A 19898-nucleotide genomic window follows, 5' to 3' on the forward strand; every position below is an offset into this window, starting at 1 on the left:
TTTTAATAAAAAAAAGTGTTTTTTGCAGAAACATTTTCCAAAGCTGATTTTCACTCATCAGTAACTGCAATACCAAATAACTTCAAATTGGTTGTGGGTGATATTTTCCCAGACAGGTAGTGAAAGAAATCAGAAGTTCTGTCGATGTGATTGGTCTTTTCCTGGTTTGGGAAAAGCCAATACAATTAAGTGATGCTAAGCACCAAACAGTAATTTTTGGAAAAGATTCTGTATTAAAAAGAGCAAGGAATGAAGGGTGTTGCTATTTAACTTTTGCTTGCTATTATTTGTATTGGATTTAATGACACAAGGGCTACTCAAGCCAAATTGTCTGTTCAGTTCATTTACAGGGAACATATTGTTAAAGATGTGAAATTATAGGCTCCTGTAGAGGCCAATATATTTTAAATACAGCAGACTCTTGATTAACTGGGACACTTCAAGACTCCAAATTAAAAAAAAAAAAAAAACAACCAGAAATCAAAAAATTCAAGTAATAACTAGAATAGGTATAAACAGATATTTTGCAAGTCTTAAATAAGCGACAAGCAGCATTATAAGTCGTCATTAGGAGATTAGTGTACCTATTATCTTGCAATCCCCACTGTCTTCACACCGCCGCTCAAAAAAAAAAAAAGACCAAATGTTTGTTTTAGTGCGTCACGTCGATTGTTGTGTTCCGCTGCAGTGCAAAAGGGACAAATTTTGTTTTGTTATTTATGTTCAGGGATGTCGGAATTTTTTTTATAGCAAATTTTTTTTTGTTTAGAAATCATGAAAATGCAAAAGAGTTGTGTTTTCAGTTAAACAAAAAACTTTGAAATTATTCAAAAGTTTGAACGGTGCATCTGTTAAATCTCTAAGGAATCATTATAATGGGGATGTATCAAAATGGCCAAACATTAACAGGCATTGTGCAGAATTCAGATTTGTCAATAATAATAGAGTAGCAATATGTTATTAGTCATTCCCGAGTTACGTAAAACTCGACGAAGTAAGAAGTCCTGGAACATATCCTTACGTATGTCGGGACTTTTGTATTTTAGGATTAACTGGGAAATTGATTATTCGAGATTTGTTTTTTACCATCTATCCGAAAATCGAGAGTCTACTGTACATCAAAAGTTCTTCTATATTAGCTTCACTGCCTAGGAATCAAGATAAATCATGTGAGACGTTTAATGTGGAGAGTGACTGAGAAGTGTTTGACCGGATAGTTAAATGTAAAGGACAATCAACCAGAAAATGACAGACCATAAGTTGCCTCTGACAGGAAGAGCACTGAGGTGGGTTTCTCCCAATTGTAGAGAGTGATGAGGATGTCCAATTTGGAGTCTTGCTAATACCACTTCCTCTGTTCTTTTCATTGAAAGCTAGAGGCTACAGCTTTGATTCTTGCTTTATCTGGTAAAGTTTATTGTTGGTGCTGCTTTCCCAGATCTGCAACCATTTATCGTAGCACACTTTGCAGATGACAGAGTTATAATCTGTCATGTGCAACACAACATCCTCATGTAAGGAACATGAGGATGTTGTGAAAAAGCAGGTTAAGGATGTTTAGTGGCAAAGTCAGCACTTCCATTTCCAGAATGCCAAAATGGCCAGGGATCCAGCAAAAACTGATTGGACAAACTACAGGGCAATAACTGGGAATTAATGTTTCTATGTAGGATGAAAAGAGGAGAAATTCTTCCTTATGGCAGAGACAGCACTGAAAAGTATAAATGTGGTGGGGTCAGTATAAATTATAGCAGGTGAGATGGCAAGCTCAAATTATTTTACTAAGTGCTAACTTTATGGCATATAATTCAGCAGTGAAGACACTGCAGGCTATTGGTAGCAAGGCTGTAACCATAAGTGAAGGAAAAACTGCCACAGCACCTACCATACTGGCAGTTTTCAATCCATCAGTGTAGATTTTACAGGCATGCAAGTTCAGGGTAGTGTGACCTAAGTAGACCGACTAATATTGCAAGCACTTTTCCCCCACTGAAGAAAATGTACATCTTAAGAGAAAGAAACATAAGCCAGAAAAATATCGCTTAAATTGATATTCCAACTCTGAAAAAGCTCTTTAAATCTGAGTGAAGCATGTATATTTTCATTTGGCATGTGTGCATGTTATGGGGGTTTAATGCAGCACGAGCTGCTGGGGCTATAGGGTGCCTATTCATAGGGAAGTGATAAAACACATTCACATATAATCACAAATTTTTTTTTTTTTTTTATTAGAGAGACCTTTTAGAATTTGATAGATTCCATTTTTTTTCAAAAAAGAGAAAAATTCATTGATGTTTACATTGTCACCAATAATGACTTAATGTCTTCAGTTCTTGAAGATTTGTTAGGGGAAAGGAGGATGGATGTTCTGTCTCTATGATAGTGAGCGCAGTCAATTAGAATGTGTTTGACTGTTAAATGTGCTGAACAGCAGGGACATTTAGGATGATCCTCTCCTGTAAGTAGATGAAGATGAGTCAGGTATGTATGTCCTATCCGTGCTCGTGCAAGCACCACTTCTCTTCACACTGTTTTGGTGCTACGGCGCCAAAGCTGTGGATCCTGTTTCAACTGATATAAAGTTTATTGGTTTGGGTGTGCCATAGCTCTTTCCACTGGGCAAGATATACTGGTTGTATGATATGATTATAATCAGAGATTGGAATAGGAGTGAAGGTAAAATCATAAGTTCACATATTTTTGGCAGTTCTGTCAGCAAGTTCATTCCCCTTTATCCCCGAATGTGCTAGGATCCAGCAAAAAGTCAGATTGATTGATGAAGTTCCTCAATTTTTAATAGGATTCAGATTTGGTTTAATATAAGATGAACCTCGTAAGAAAAAAAAAAGTTTTATATTGCTATAATTGAACTCAGTCAGTGTATACTATTTATTTTAAAAATGGATAGAGATTCAGGTTTTCTAAAGCTAATTTTATTGCATGAAGTTCTGCAAAGAAGCTGCTATAATCAGGTGGAAGGGCAGCAGAAATGACTGTAGTGGGAAATACTGCTGCTCCAACGGCTGAATGTGATTTGTAGCCATCAGTATATATTGGCAAAAAAATTAGCATATTTCTGAATATTGCTTGCGTGTAGTTGTTTCCCCATTAAGTGACGGTAGGTGATTCTTTCCCCATTTGTGAAGTAAGTATCGCAAGTTAAATGAGGTGTCCAAGGTGGATGAGAGCATTTAATTACTTGTAGCCTGTTGACATTAGGAACATTCCAACTGTGTTAATTCAATAAGGCATATGCCTGCTTGTCTTATTTTACTGGGTTTATTCTACAGAGATTTTGCAGTGGAGGATTAAACAGGTATGGCTCAATAGGATGCAGACAGCAACTTTGTATTTTAGCTGCATACTTAAGTAGTAATGTTTTTCTGCAGAGGTAAATAGGGGGCTCATTAGCTTCAATATATAAACTATGAGTAGAAGAGGTCCTGAAATTACCAAGTGCAATCTGCAATGTACTATGCTTAATTTCCTGTCAAGGATTAATCCCAAGGATCTGAAGTTCTTAGTCACTGGAATGGTAAAGTTTGACATTAAAATTCAGGGGTCTGTGCATTTTTCATTGATTACAAAAGTGGATTGCAACAGTTTTCTGCTGCAATAGATGATAGCCATTGAGTTCTGCCCATCTTTGGATTTTATTCAAGGATATCTGCAATTGCCATTCAGTAGATCTCATATTCTGAGAGTGGCAAGAAATTAAGAAGGAAAAACTGAGGTTCAAAAGTTGATGGCTCATTGTTCAGTCTTGTTCTTTATTTTCTGAAAACCCAGAGAATAAGTTGACACCACTGAAACTTGGGCAAAGGTTTTTTGCCCAAGGCATTTGCTATGTCGTCAGGAGCACAGGGCTCTTGCCCATTCCATGAAAGAATTGATGAAGGGGTGGTTGGAAATTTCCCAGATTTTCTTCCATATTAACCTGGAGTTAGTTTTTCTGTTTATGGTAGATGCAAACCAAATCCAAGAATTCTTCTTAGCTTGCCTTTGAATGAGGCATGCTTTTGCCTTTAGCTTCTAGTAGTTGATAAGATTAGCTATGGTTGGGATCTACGAAATAAATTCCACGCTTTATTTTTATTATTTTATTTTTTTAACTTTTCTGCATTCTTCATTCCACCAATAGTTAAGGTGCCATCGGGACTGGGGAACTGACAATGGAATTGAACATTTAGCTGCAGATAGGTGTGAAGTGATATAATCTGTGGCTTCATCTATCGACTGTTCTTATATATTGCTCATCCAGGGTGACAACTGATTGAAATTTGACCCGGTTGGCTTGAGAGAACTTCCATTTCCTGCAGGATTTGGCTAATGGTGGTTGCGCAGTGAGCAGATCACAAATATTCGGAATATGGTCACTGCCCATGGGATCATCCATAACAGACCATTCTATGATTGGAAACAGAATTGGGGAGCACAGTGATAGATTGATTGCAGAAATTTGTCCAGTTGGTAATTAGCATTAGTAGATGCATATGATGCAAGAAAGCAAGTGGGTGCACCAGTATTAAGAACAGTAAGGTTTTGCTTATCCAGAAAGGTTTCAATCAGTCAGCTGTGTGTATCTAATTTTGTCAATCCCCATAAGGGGTGGTGGCTATTGAAATCCCCCAAGAGACAAACAGGTGAAGGTAACTGCATTAGGTTTTCAAGATCTTGGTAAGAGAAGGTATGACTTGGTGGGAGATAGACTGATATTAATGTTAATGCAATCTGGGTTATCAAACTTATGGCAACAACTTCAGTTTGCAAAACAATTTGCTTGGTCGGAATCTTTGCGCTGACCAATATGGCCTCACCCCCACAGGCTGCATTTGATGTATTACGATCTTGTCGATAGATGGCATAGTTCTTTATGTTGGTGGAAATTTGAGAAGTTAGGTTTCCTGTAGACAGAAACCAACTGGAGAGTAGCAGTTAATTAAGACTTGAATATTATTAAGGTTGCTACGAAATCGTCTACAATTCCATTGTAGTATATAAGGCATTACTGGTGTTTAGTAGATGTATCTGACTGTTTTTTTTTTTAATGTGACTGGCTTGTGACATTCAGGCTTTGGTTTGTCTTTTTTTGAGAAGGATGGCCTATCGGTGTCCATTTCTTCTTCCGCATATATTTCTAAGATCCGTTCTTACTGTCTGGACAAGTCAGTTGTATCCATAGATGTTTCTTGGATATTCTTGTTTAAATGTGAGCTTCGATTATTGGATGTAGAAGCAATCACTGGGGGAGGAGAAGGAGATGTAGCTGGTACAGTAAGTGCAGTATTACTTGCCTGGTTCAACTGCTTAGGGATAGTGGACAGTGTTTTTGTCAAGCAATTCCTGTGGTTCCCCACAAATCTGCATTGAGTACTCTATGATGTATGCACAACACTGCAAGGCCAGTCAGTGTGGGTTATATGTGAATAATGTGTTGTTTGATTTGCCTCTGTTAACGAGGCTCTGTCACCATGGAAGGAGCCTTTCAGCATCAGTCCACGGCAAAAGGAGCCGGGCCAGGAAGGTAGAAGGAATGCCTGACGGGCTCTCCCCACTTGCAAAGTAAGAGAGGAAAGAGGCCAAGTTAGAGGAACGAAGCAAGTTGGATAGGAAAGGTAAGGAAAGGGGAAGGAAGCAAGGGTAGGCAGAGCAAGTGTACCCCCAGCAGAGGGCCAAACGGCCAGATGATCCCACACTTGTCAGTTAACCAGTGTCAGCAGAACCCCTTTGATGAGGATTCATCGAGAGTGGTTAAAATCCTGCCTGGGGAGTGTCCCAGGCCAGCAAAAGAGCCCGAAAGCATCTAATCCCACGCCGATGAAGAGGCGTCAGCAAAGGAGCTTCACTGAGAAGAGGTGTAGGCAGGAATCCCATTGGTTTATCCCCTGCAGAGAGAAGTGTCTGTGTCAGCAAGAATATCTGGTGGAAGCTTTGTCAAGGGAAGTTGAGAATCACCCGGTGAAGTCTTCTAGGAACAGCAGAAAACATGTTGGAGCATTGCAGAAGATGAAGTTACTGTGGATGGACAGGAAGAAAAAAAAAACTCGAGTGGCCACATAATAGAAACTTGATGACATGATTGCAATGGTGCATCCTGTGAAGTAGAGGATCATTACTGGTTTGGTATTTCCTTATGGCTGACAAGTTATTTAATTTCTGGTGTGACTGGCAGTAGGGAAGCTAGTCGACAGAATGAGCTGCAGTAGTCATAGGTGTGCCAGTCTGTGATAATTGGTCGTCTGTTGAAGACCGCAGTGGCATAAGTCAAGAATGCTTTGTAGGCTTCTTCTGATTTCAATACCTTAGCCTCTGGATGGATTGTCGGTACACTGAGAGCCAGAAGAAGCTGGTTGCGATGGTCAAGATAGATAGAAAGAACAGGAGTGCATCACGTGGTTCCAGTCCTCTGACTCTCCACAGATGCAAAAAGCATCATCAGCCAGACCAAAGTCGAGAAGACACCTTTTAAATTATCCATAGCCAGTCAAATGAAAGGACGTGTAGACGTTAGGGTAGAACCAGTTGCAACATCGTTTGTTGAGGAAAGTGACATTTAGAATAAACAGTTTAGTAATTTCACCTGTTGACGAGTTATTCCATCATGTCTGCCATAGGGAAACCAGTTCAGTCCACACACTGGTCATCTCATGTTTGATATTAGTGTCTGTACAACAGTGAGTATTTCAGTGTCTGTTTTAATGGTGAGTATTTCAACCACTTTATTCTTCTTGATGGCATGAGAGAGGCCAAAGTATATGACATGGAGATCTAGGGGTAGGCATCTAGTAAGAACTTTTAGTGCAGCGGTTGACCTGGTCCAACATGCAAGAGTCATTTGCAGCATCATAAGTTACTGGACCTGAAGGATCACACATTGCATTCTTACTAGTGTCATCCTGTTATACCACACTGCAGCACCATATGTGACAATGGGAATAAATACACTGTGTAAAGAAATAAAACCCAACCGTTGCAGGTGAAGCATGCAAGCATGGCAATATAGGCTTTAATTTTCTTTGATGGAACATAGGTGGAGAATGAAAGTTCTTCGGTCATCCAGTGTCATACCCAGATATTTGACAGTGTTGGTTTTTGAGTGACTGCCCTTTTATAACAGATGGTCAGAGGTCTCCTCACATCCAACTTTCCTTTCAGTAGAAGGGTTTTGCTCTTTTCAGTAGACTGAAAGTTTGTTCTCAGCTCACTCGGAAAGGGCAGACAGTACTGCATTGCTTAGGGATATTGGACTGTTACTGAGAGAGGACAATCTGAGCCCAATCAGAGATTGAAGTGTTTGAAGGTATTTTTGCATAATATTGGCATATGTACGCTTAGTCATACTGGGAGCAATTACTTTCTTGCTTCTTGAAAGCTTTATTTTCAATCTTATATTTCAATCTTCTTTTCAGTTTTCCATTTGTCGCATGTCCTTGAATAAGAATGATGGTTTCCCTTACAGCTGGGGCAAGTCATTTCTTTTGCCAAGCAGTCACACTTTGGGTGTGGTCAGAAGACCCACAATTAGGACAAACTTAGTTTCCTCTGCACACCATTTGAGAGTGGCCATACTTTTGGCACTTAAAACATCAGTGGATTAGGAATGTATGGTTTAATGCAGCAAAGTAGATAGCCTGCTTTTATCAATGGTGGCAGATTTGGAATATTAAAAGTTAGAATAATATTCCTTGTAGGTGTGAGTGTTTTCTTTTAACCATAATTCTTTTCACAGCAATGGCATTTTGATTTTGAAGCTCTTGTGTTATCTCCTCCATGACATTCAATGGATCCCAGCTGCATATAACACTTAGATGTATTTAGGGTTGCATGGGAAGAAACTTTTACTGGAATTGCAGCAGATTTGTAAGTTTTAGCAGTTTACGGTTCATTGTTTCCACTAGAAGGTTCCCTGATTGCAGTCTCTTGACTGTCTTGGGAGATCCTGCTAGACTTTCCAGGTGTTTCTGGATAAGGAATGGAGAGAGCTTACTGAGAGGCTGATCTGCAAGAGATTGCATTATAGGAAATGCAGAAAAATCTGTTGCTGAGAAAGTGGTTTTCAACCTCTTGGGTTGTGATGTGTCATGTTCAATATTTAACTCTGGCCGAGAGCTTGTCAGCTCTAGAGGCAAGAATGAATTTTGATCCATGTTTTCTCCTTTTGGTCCTTGCCAGATTAGCTTTTCTGCCAAGGTTTCCAGCCCCGCCACGGGGAGGTAGGAGCAGTGCCTAGTGTGACCAAGCATAAAGAAGTGTTAGGAATAAAAGTAAGAAAAATAAAGAAAGATGGTTTTTCTTTCTTGCTCTGTCCAAGTACTTTTGTAACATGAGCTGTTATTAAATAAATTTCCTAAGGATAGGAACTTAAACATGGACGAGTAGGGTCCATGTCATGAGGCTTGTATTTGTAGGATTCTTTGCTGCTCAATCAGCACTTGCATTACCAGCAATGGGGGCATGTCCTGTGATCCAACAGAAATTTACTTGCCTTCTTTTGCTTTTAAGCTTCACAAGATGAGCTTGTATCTGGTGAAGGATGGGATGGAGTCTGCTTTCGTTGGAGAGCATGTATTGCACTTAATGAATCTGTGTACGAGATGTTTCAGAAAAGAAGATGCAATGTATTTTAAGGCTATTAGTAGGGTGAACAGCTTAGCAGAATAGCTAATGCATTGGTTTCGGAGTTAATGTGAGATGACAGTGTGGGGAAGGACCACTGTAACACCCACTTGGGTATCTGTTTTAGAGCCATCTATATATATTTGAAGACATTCAGAGAACTGTGATAAGTGGGCTGCATGCATCTGTTTTATGTTGACATTTGCCAGTGCTATAAGCAAGCGTTAGTATACCAGAATCCTTTCTATAAGGTTGGACCTTACACACCCAGTAAGTTCAGTATTCCTAATGACTTTTTATCTTTATACTGTCTTTTCTATTGTTTTCCATTCGTAAAAATATTAGTGTAATACGAGGGTGATACGAACGCTCCAACTATCCTGCATCCTATTGCTATTTAGTCTTCTTTTGACCATCTTTTTCTCCCCTTCCTCACCCCAAGAATTTTACCATTCCCTATACCATTTGCTTGTCCACACTTTTTGATCAAATTTCTCTGCTGTATATTTGAATTTTTACATTTAACCACGCTAATTTAATTACTTTTTTACCCCTTCCGTAAGGTACAAACATTTGTATTAGAGGCAAATTGCTGCTATGGATAAAGGGATGGTTGAGTGGAAGAAGACAGAGTGGTAATCAATGGACACTGCTCATCATGGACTAATGTTATTAGTGGAGTCCCTCAGGGTTCAAGTGTTGGGTCCACTGTTGTTTTCTGTATTTATAAATGATATTGATGATAGTATATCAAGCTTAATGTCCAAGTTTGCAGGCGATACGAAGGTTTACAGGGTTGTTAAGGACACTAATGACAGTACGCTGCTGCAACAGGATCTAGAAAAGTTGAGCAGGTGGGCTGAGAGGTGGCAAATGAAGTTTAACGTTGACAAAAGTAAAGTACTACATATGGGAAGCAGTTAACCCCAGAGTGACGTATCATACACTGACAGTGGTAGAGAATGAGAAGGACCTGGAGGTAATTGTGCAGGCAGATATGAAGTTTTCAGAGCACTGCAGAAAACTTCTCATGGTGTCTTGTCAATAATATATAGGAATTTTTCTAGCAGGGATAAGGAGGTGATTATCCCCTTGTATAAGGCAATGGTCAGGCCACACCTTGAGTATTGTATACAGGTCTGGACACCTCATTTTAAGGATGTAGAGCTGATGGAACAAGTACAGAGAAGGGCAACAAGATTAGTGAATGGAACAAAGGGTTGCTCTTACGAAGAAAAGCTTAAATTTTTCGAATTACAGTGTCTGGAGACTAGGCACATGTGAGGTGATCTGATTGAGGTTATAAAGCCTTGGATGGTTTGAGCATGCTCAATGCTGATGGGATTCTTCCTCTTGCTCAGAATAATCACCTGAGAGGGCATAAATTCAAATTGAGGAAAGACAGATGTAGGATAGATGTGCGGAAGTTTCCCTTTAGCCAGCGGGTAATTGGTTGGTGGAACAGACATCCATCCTTTATTGTGGAAATTGATAGCCTAAATAAATTTAAGGCTAAGCTGGACAGGTATTTAGAAGGAATGGAGGGGTGAAATGGGAGTGGTTTTTTTTTTTGGCTGATGCTGCATAAGCTTTCTTTCTTGCATCATATGCCTCTACTAATGTTATTTCACATTACACTTTTGTAAATATTTGTTACATTTAAAAATTACATTATTAACTTAATTTTTACACTGCATAGGGACTACCTTGTCGGTTAGTATTACGATGAAGGCTGCATATTTGCTCCCACCCTTTTTCTAATACTATAGAAAAGTTTGAAACGCAGTGCCTGATACATGGTCAGGAGTAATCCCCCTGATGAAATTCCTGGCTATGTATCATCTTTTCATTTAGTGTATTCAGATTTTGCATATTTGCCATCCCTTGATTTGACCTCTTGCTAAAATTGCCCTCCTATATCTGAATACAGTGTTATTTATTTGTATAAAATTATTTTTGTGTGTATATATATATATATATAGAGAGAGAGAGAGAGAGAGAGAAAAAAAAAAAATTTTTTTTTTGGGACAGTATGCAATGGCACAGCGTACAAGCACGCTTGTTAACAGAGATGTGTGACATTTGGATGCAGTACACTTCAAAATTTGTAATATTCCATAAAATTTTTTTCACATGTTTACCTACTATTCAAATAAGTTTAATATTATTTAACTAAATTTGCATTTTTCATTGCCTATTGTTAAGAAACTTCTATTTAAAACTGTATAACCATTTTTATAATTCTAAATTACTAAGTCGGACCTCTATTTAACAAAGTCCTTTTATAGAGAATTATTTTGAATTCCCCTTGGAAGTTACATTTAAAATATTTTCTGTTAAGCAAAGAAAATTTTCATATAACGAACGGATTAGGAGAGAATTAACTCTGCATGCACTGTTCGCATTTCTGGCTTTCAGGCAATTTGTGCTGCTTTGCGAATTAAGAGCTAAAGGGATTACCATTCTACAACTTAGTGGTACCTGGTAAAACCTATCCAAACACCTGCCCCACATACTGAGAAGTCGTGCTAGTCAACAGTGACCAGATCAAGGGGTATTCCCAATGGGCTCTACTCCACCTACTGCAGTGGTGCCCAATCTTTTCCTGGACAGGGGCCATATTCAAAAAAAATTCAAAGTTAGATTTCTTTAGTGTGTTACATTTTCTATATCTTGTTGTTTGTAAAAGTAAAATTGAAAATATTCTAAAGTTTTATTAAGTATGATACACAATTACATTTACTGAACAAAACATTTAATGAGAATTTTTTTGATAATTAAAAAAAATGTAAAATGCTGTTTTAGCTCACTTTCTGTGTGGGCCGTAGGTTGGACACCGCTGTGAAACAACTAAGCACCCTGTTCGAGAATTAGGAGAGTGATTCTTTTACCCCGACAAATAATTACCTGTTTCGCAGAAGTGCGATATCCACATTTTTCCAATCTGTTCACATGGTCACAGTACCCGAATATCCGAATGACAGACACTTTGGACAGTTTCAAAAAAAAAAATATATATATATATATATATATCAAATTTAAGAACTAGTCAATACCAATGACAAGAGAAAGAAAACGAGGACAATGAAGGTATTAAACCTTCTAAACATGAATTGCTGGCATTTGGTGAAAATAAAGTTAGAAATTACAGTTAAATGAAAGAGATACAATTCGTGGATTTCGGGAATACCTAATTGAACAGATGGACACTGAGTACAATACCAATTTCGAGTGAATGTGAACGAGGATTTTCACAAATGAAACTAATCCCCAAGACCAACCACAGCTTTGTTGATGACAAACATTTTCTTCACTACTGTTTCTTAAAATTGTAGGCCCACTGCTGGCCCACTTTGATTCAGCAAAATATGTTGATTTGTGGCTGCTTTGGAAACGTTATTCAGCAAGAGACACACAAAGAGGAAGAAAAGCAGTCAGCATAGAGTGTTGGATGAAAACTTAATAAAAATTTGTAACTTTCTACAAAAACTTCATTATGAAATTATTTTTAGGGTCCGTAGTCTAACAAAGGACCCTTACAATGTCACTCGGTTGTCTGTCTGTCTGTCTATCTATCTAGATATCTATCACCTACTCAGCAGTTCTCAAGAAACTTCTACAAAGGCAACGGAGGAAATCCTTTCAGGACTTAAAAAAATCTCCCATACGGCCCATTGCAGCATGGAGAAACAAATCACCCTACAAGAACTAACAGCAGCATGCAATGCCCTTTCCAAAAATAAATCACCAGGTCTGGACGGACTGACTTCTGAATTCTTCCAAACGTTTTGGGATCAACTCTGAATGCTACTCTTTGAAATGCTTGAAGAAGCTCAGTTCCATGGACTACCAGCTTCGGTCACCACCTCTGTCGCTCGACTGATTCCCAAGAAAGGAAATCGCGCCAATTTACAAAACTGGCGCCCGATTTCCTTAATGAACACGGACTGTAAAATCATTTCCAAAGCCATCGCCAATAGATTAAAAGCCACTCTCCCTGATATCATCGATCACCAACAAACATATTCTGTACCTGGAAGATCGATTCACGACAATCTACATCTGATCTGAGACCTCCTCTCCACTGCAAACAGCCAAAGAGAATTCCTAGCACTAATTAGCCTTGACCAGGAAAAGGCATTCGACAGCGTTGAACACAGCTACCTATTTCAAACCTTGAAAGCCTTTGGATATGGACCTTACATCATCGGAACAATCCATCTGCTATATAAGGAAGCCAAATTCTGCCTGAAACTCAACAACCAGCTGACCTGCCACTTTCCGTATTCCAGAAGGATAAAACAAGGCTGCCCACTCTCTGGACAACTCTATGCAATTGCCATAGAACCATTCCTTAATAAAATTGCCACCAGTATACAATCCCGACGAACGCTGCTACCAGAACCCCACCTAAATATAACCTACTCAGCATACGCAGATGACGTCACAATTGCAATACGACACAAGAGTGAATTTGAAGTCATTCAAAAGGCTCGTGATCTTTATGCTCAAGCATCAGGCGCAAAACTCAACCACTGTAAGACCAGCGGCCTGTGGGCTGGCAACTGGAAAACTAGAACCGACTCCCCCATTCAAGGCACATGGTCCAGCGAGGGACAGAAATACCTAGGTGTGTACCTCGGCAATACCCTCCTTTTCTCCCAGAAGAACTGGCCCGAATTGCTGAGTCGTTTCAACAAAGTACTCGGAAGATGGAGAAGCGTGTGCGCCACATCTTCGCTGAGAGGGAGAGTGCTTGTGGTCAATCATATGGCGGCAAGCGTTCTCTGGCACACCTTCAAAATTCTCACTCCACCTGCTGACTTCCTCCACCAAATCCAGGCATCTATCCGAAGCTTCCTTTGGAACAAAACCAACTGGATGTCCTGCTCCAAACTTAGCCAACCACTTACTCACGGGGGTCAAGGGTTGGTCTCTTTAGACGACAAAATCACAGCATTCCGGATCACCTTTCTTCTTAAGACGCTGCAAACAAAATACACACAATCCAACACTACGGATAAACTACTAGCCACAGCCACTAGAGGACTATCCTTTTCAACAATATTGAGAATGGACATGGCACCAGTACCACTCAAACTACCGCCGTTTTATAAAGACGCACTATACCGCTGGAAAAAGCTAAACCTTCACCATAATCTTGAGAGAACATCCCTTCCCGGAATACTTTCAGAACCGCTCTTCTACAATAAAGAATAACAGACCCTGCAAATGATGATATTCTCTTCTTCCCTACGTGGAACTGGGCAGGAATAAGAACCATAGGCAACCTCCTGACACCAAGCCTTTGAATGGAAAGGATCAGAAGATTTGCCCATTAAAACCATTAATGCAAAGCAGCAACACATACATCTAAAATCAGCGATCACACAAGCTCTTCCAGACATCACTACAACTAAAGGGATTGGAAATGTCACTGGATCCTCGCTTACACCAACCTTCGTCATCACATCACCAGAAGACACGGTACCTCTGTCTCCTGCACCCTCCAAAAAAGTCTATCAGCTAATCATGTCTCGCCATGCAACCACGATTTTCCAGTCATCCACCTGCCAAGCTGTCCCTGCACCCCTCTCCACTCACCACAAGCCACCATCAAACTTTCAGTGGAACCTTCCGTACAGGACGAAATGTTCCAAATCGGACGCAGACATCCAGTGGAGACTGTGGCACAACATCCTTCCCACCCCAGTCAAGCTACAAATCTTCGGGTTACGCTCCTCAAACTACTGCCTCTTCTGCGCCACCCCAGGTACCCTGGAACACATATACCTGGCATGCCCTGTGAACAAGGAACTCGTCAAATACGCTTTGGATGCAGCAAAGCTTGCCTGCAACCACGCCCACACTCCGGAGGACTACTGGTACCTACTTCACTCTGAGCAGACAGCACACACCACCTGCAACTTCCTATTCATTGCGGCCAAGGCCGTCATTTACAGCTTCTACTTGAAGCACACAAGAAGCAGTGACAACGTGCCACCTGTCGACACATCGGCGCAACATCTGAAGTGGAGCCTACGGAGGAAGTTGCAGAGCAGACTTCTACTCGAATTCCACTGCAAAAGACCAGAAACTGTGGATCATCTTAACAGCGAATGGAACAGTGGCGGTCACCTCTTCACCATCACTGAACAGTCCATCACCTTCAACGTGTGACACTTAACAGGAGAACGACCCAACCCCAAGAAACTGGTTTTTTTCTTATTTCCTGAAATTAAAATATTGAAACCTTTGTATTTCTTCTAAAAAGTTTTCTTTATCTTTCCTTTTTGCTTTGTACATAGAATGTAAATACAGTAGTTGTTGTTGAAAATGTATCTACTGTTCACGTTTTAATAAAAAAAAAAAAATCTATCTATCTATCTATCTAAGCATTGTATCTATGGAACCACTGACCCTATTGACTTTAAATTTTGCATGGGTTTGTACATCATGTGGGCCAACATAATGCCATATTGATTGTTGACAAAAATTTGTCTGATAAATGGGGGATAAAATGTCTGTGGGGGAAATGTTGACAACCTATAGCTTATTATACACCACTGGAAACAGCTCAACTAGTAGGTTTAAAATATAATTTTTAAATATTTTTAAAATAAAAATGGCAGCACTAGACAGGAAAATTTGAGTAATTTGTGTCCCCCCTCTATTTCTATCGCTAATGGAGCTAAAAGTTTAAAAATCACATTACCTATACGTTATTCAATGCTTATCAAGGGAAAACTAGTCCAATTGAAATCTATCATTTACTTTTTGTATTAAAATTAAAAACCAAATATTTATTGCACTTCATTAGCATGCTTCTTTTTACTAAGTAACTCTCCTTTTGGTGACAGAAAGCTTGCTATATAGTTAGTAAATTTATAAAGGTCATTTATAAATTTTGCAACAAGAAGTATTTTTAAAAATTTTCAAAGCTGGAGTTTTCGGGCAAGGAGGTACTCAGAGAGCCAGTGTTGAGGCACCTGTGCAGTCTTGCAAGGCCCTCACCTGCCAGTTGCTTCTCCAGGAAGAAGTCTGAGTCACTTCTCCCACCCTTGTCATTCACAACAACTGGAAAGACTCAAATAGACAATGTTTTTGTTAGTTCGTCAGTTTTAGGCCAAGCTGGGGTGCTAGAAACTTTTTTCTCTTACCATAAAGCTCTATTTGAGATACTACACTAACAACCATTTGTGACTACAGACCCTCCACCCTGAGGGTCCAGCACTCTGTAGTTGACCGATTTTACTTATTTTACCTACATTTTACTTATTTTTTTTATATCCTTGAATAATAAATTTCTGCTTAATAAACTGTGTTAATATACTAAATTTGTTGTTCTTATTCCAAAAACATTACTAAAGTAACAATATCAGGAAAAAAAAAGTACTTTCGTCTTTTTAATTTTCATTTCTTCCTGATAGCAAAGAGAGTACCAGCATCATTTATTTTTACAAAAAAAAAAAAGCAGTGTGTGTGTGTGTGTGTGTGTGTGTGTGTGTGTGTGTAAATAACAATTTAACAGGGATTACCTTGATTTATTTTATAAGGAAGCTTCTTGTCCAATTCTCCAGGTCCAACACATAAAAAATGATTAAAAAAGGCTATTAAACTTAGTCTTAATGTGTTCCATACCACTAGAGTGAATGCAAATCAATAGTCCAGGACCAAGACCCAACCCGAACCCAAAACCACCAGTCATGACAAAACTTCAGCATCGGAAAACATTTGTCAATTTTAAAAATGGTTTAAAAACATTAAAATTACGTGATGGCATATTTCTTCCTCCTTAAGTTGGACATAACCTTTTTGCTGATTAGTGTTCACACGACAGAATGAAACTAATAAATGTGCCAGTGCGTCTTATTTAAAAGCATTATTTATTCGTTATCGTGCATGCATTCAAAAGGGCCAATCATCACATATTAGGAACGGTCTGCGAATGTTAATAGAATTTTTACACAATTTCATTTTGAATGTTTCCGTGACAAGTAATTTACTGTAATTGTGTTGAATGTGAATGACATTTGACTGATTAAAAAGAAATGAATGACCCTCATTCACAGTGTGAAATGCTAATTCAGAAGTACCAGCTCTCAACCCTCGAGCTGAAGCTTCATGTTGTTTGACGAGAAATTCTAACTCCCCCCCTCGTGGAGCCCACATATGACACTTCTGAATTGTTCTACAGATGAAGGGGAAGTGGGTATAATTAATACCATTCCAGAGAATCCAGATAATGTCATAAATATTTCATCATATCCCCTAACATCCCATCAAATTACATTGTTAGGCAAAGGCTCAAATTTCGGTCTACCACCACCTAAGCTTCCAAAGAAACAGTTAATTATTGATCTTAAGTTTTGTCTGGGACTTGCCTCAGGGAAACATTTTTATTCAAAATATTCCGAGACTGAATAAAAATGAATAACCTCGTATGTGGGCTCCACAAGGCGGGGGGTTAGAATTTCTCATTGACCATGAAGCTTCAGTTCAAGGATCAAGAGCAGGCACTTCTGATTTATATGCCTATGCATTTCATATCGCAAATGTGGTTCATTCGTTTCTTTTTAATGAGGCAAAAGTCATTGAAATTCAACACAATTACAGTAAATTACTCATCACGGAAACATTCTAAATGAAATTATTAAAAATTCTATTAACATTCGCAGACAGTTCCTAATATCTGATGATTAGTCCTATGAATGCATGTGTGATAATGAATAAATAATGCTTTTAAATAAGATGCACCGGCACATTTATTAGTTTCATTCCATCCTGTGAACACGTATCAGCAAAACATTTACATCCAATTTAAGGAGGAAGAAATATGCCATCATGTAATTAATGTTTTTAAACCATTTTAGAATTGACATTGTTTTTCGATGACAACAGTTTTGTTGCGATTGGTGGTTTTGTGGTCAGGTCTCAGCGTTGATCCCGAACTATTGATTTGCATTCACTCTAGCAGTATGGAACACATTAAGACAAAGTTTAATAGCTTTTTTAAATCATTTTTTGTGTTGGACCTGGAGAGTTGGACAAGAAACTTCCTTATAAAAGAAATCAAAGTAATCCCTGTTAAATTATGTAATAACTAATACAATATAGGAGATATTGGGCACACATTAGCTCTTATTACACTATATATATAATGCAGGGAAAAAATTGTTAAAAATTAGAATGATACAAAAGCAATGCATGCTACAAATATGCAAAATTTATTTTATTTATTTTTCATTATTAATTAGGATTTTTCATGGAACATTTTGGGAAACACTAGTATAAGGCCTTGAACGCGTTGAGCAAACCCAATGCTGATGGGATTCTTTCTCTTGCTCAGATTGCAAACCTGAGGAGGCATAGATTCAAATTGAGGAAAGACAGTTATAAAACAGATGTGCAGAATTTTGCCTTTAGCCAGTGGCTAGTTGATTGCTGGAGCAGACTTCAATCTCTTGTTGTGGAAGTTGATAGCTTAAATAAATTTAAGGTTGAGTTGGATGGGTATTTGAAGTGAACAGACGGGCGAAATGTTTTTTTTTTTTTTTTTTCTTGGCTGATGCTGCATAAGATTGCTTTCTTGCATCGTATGCCTCAACTAATGCTAATACTTTCATGGCTGAAAACAAAACTGACTGGAACAAATATGTTGGCATTTGTACAGATGGTGGTCGTTCCATGTCAGGTCATCAGAGTGGACTATAAATGCTTATACATAAGAAAGCACTTAACGCAATATTGACTCTGCATTATTCACAGAGAAGCACTTGCATCTCAATATCTGAGCCCCACTCTAAATGAAGTTCTACAAACAGTAATCAAAATAGTGAACTTTATTAAAACACATCCACAACACATCCTGCTTTAAAAATATATGTATTGACATGGGGTCCCAAGTATATTTCTTTACTATACTTTTGTAACTCTCACTGGCTTTCTCGTGACAATGTCTTATCACGCATATATGAATTGAGAATGCAGCTCCATTCGTATCTTCTCATAGAAGATCCCTGCAATGCTGAAGACTTTGTAAACAATGATTTTGTTTCTAACCTAGCTGATCTTTGCAATATTTTTGGTAAATTAAATTCACTTAAATATATCTCAAGGAAGTGACACCAATATTAGCATATGCATATAATGCAGGAAAGCAAGCTTATGCAGCATCAGCCAAATAAAAAAAAAAACCTCCCATTTCACCCCTCCTCCATTCATTCCAAATGCTTTTCCAGCTCAGCCTTAAAATTTAAGCTATAAACTTCCACAACAAAAGATGGAAGTCTGTTCCACCAATCAACTACCCACTGGCTAAAGGCAAATTTCTGCACATCTATTCTACAACTGTCTTTCCTCGATTTGAATCTGTGCCCCCTCAGGTTCTTAATCTGAGCAAGAGGAAGAATCCCTTGAATGGGTTCAGCTTGCTGAACCCATTCAAGGCCTTATACACCTCAATCAGATCACCTTGCAGGTGCCTACTCTCGAGGTACTGCAATTTACAGAACTTAAGCCTTTCTTGGTAAGAGCACCCTTTTGCTCCCCTCACCAATCTTATTGCCCTTCTTTGTACTCTTTACAACTCTACGTCCTTCCTAAAATGAGGCCTCCAGACCTGTACACAGTACTACAGGTGTGGCCTGACCATTGCCTTGTATAACAGGATAATCACTTCCCTGTCTCTGCTACCAAAATTCCTATATATCATTGACAATACTCCATGATCTGCCCTGGCAGCCCAACTGCACTGCTCAGCAAACTTCATATTTGATTGCACAATTACTCCCGCAGGTCTTTTTCACTTTCCACTTCCCCGAGTGTAGTACCACACAGTTGGTACATTTCTCTTCAGTTATTGCTACCCATATGCAATACTTTGCATCTGTCAATGTTAAACTTCATTGCCACTTCTCAGCTCATTTACCCAACTTATCTAGATCCAGTTGGAATAGCATACTGTCGTTAACAACCCTGCCAACTTTTGTATCATCTGCAAACTTGGACATTAATCCTGATATAACTACATCAATATCATTGATAAATATACAAAACAATAATGGGCCCAACATCGAACCCTGGGGAACTCCACTAATAACAGTAGTCCGCAAAGAGCAGTGTCCATTGATTACCACTCTGTCATCCTCCCACTCAACCATCCCTTTATCCATTGTAGCAACTTACCCTTAATGCCATACCTCTCCAGTTTGTACACCAGTCTTTCATGTGCAACAGTATCAAAAGCTTTCCTGAAATCCAATTACAGTAGAGACTCGATT

At 38.9% G+C, this 19898-nt stretch overlaps 1 protein-coding gene across 1 annotated transcript in view; it reads right to left on the reverse strand.

Moving 5' to 3' along the window:
- The window catches only part of blw (ATP synthase subunit alpha blw, mitochondrial), a 373048-nt gene that overhangs the window by 336763 nt on the left and 16387 nt on the right, over nucleotides 1–19898 (reverse strand). The window lies entirely within an intron of this gene.

Source organism: Mastigoproctus giganteus, chromosome 8, assembly GCF_048544385.1.
Source record: "Mastigoproctus giganteus isolate SK-2022 chromosome 8, ASM4854438v1, whole genome shotgun sequence".
Classification (NCBI taxonomy): Eukaryota; Metazoa; Arthropoda; class Arachnida; order Uropygi; family Thelyphonidae; genus Mastigoproctus; species Mastigoproctus giganteus.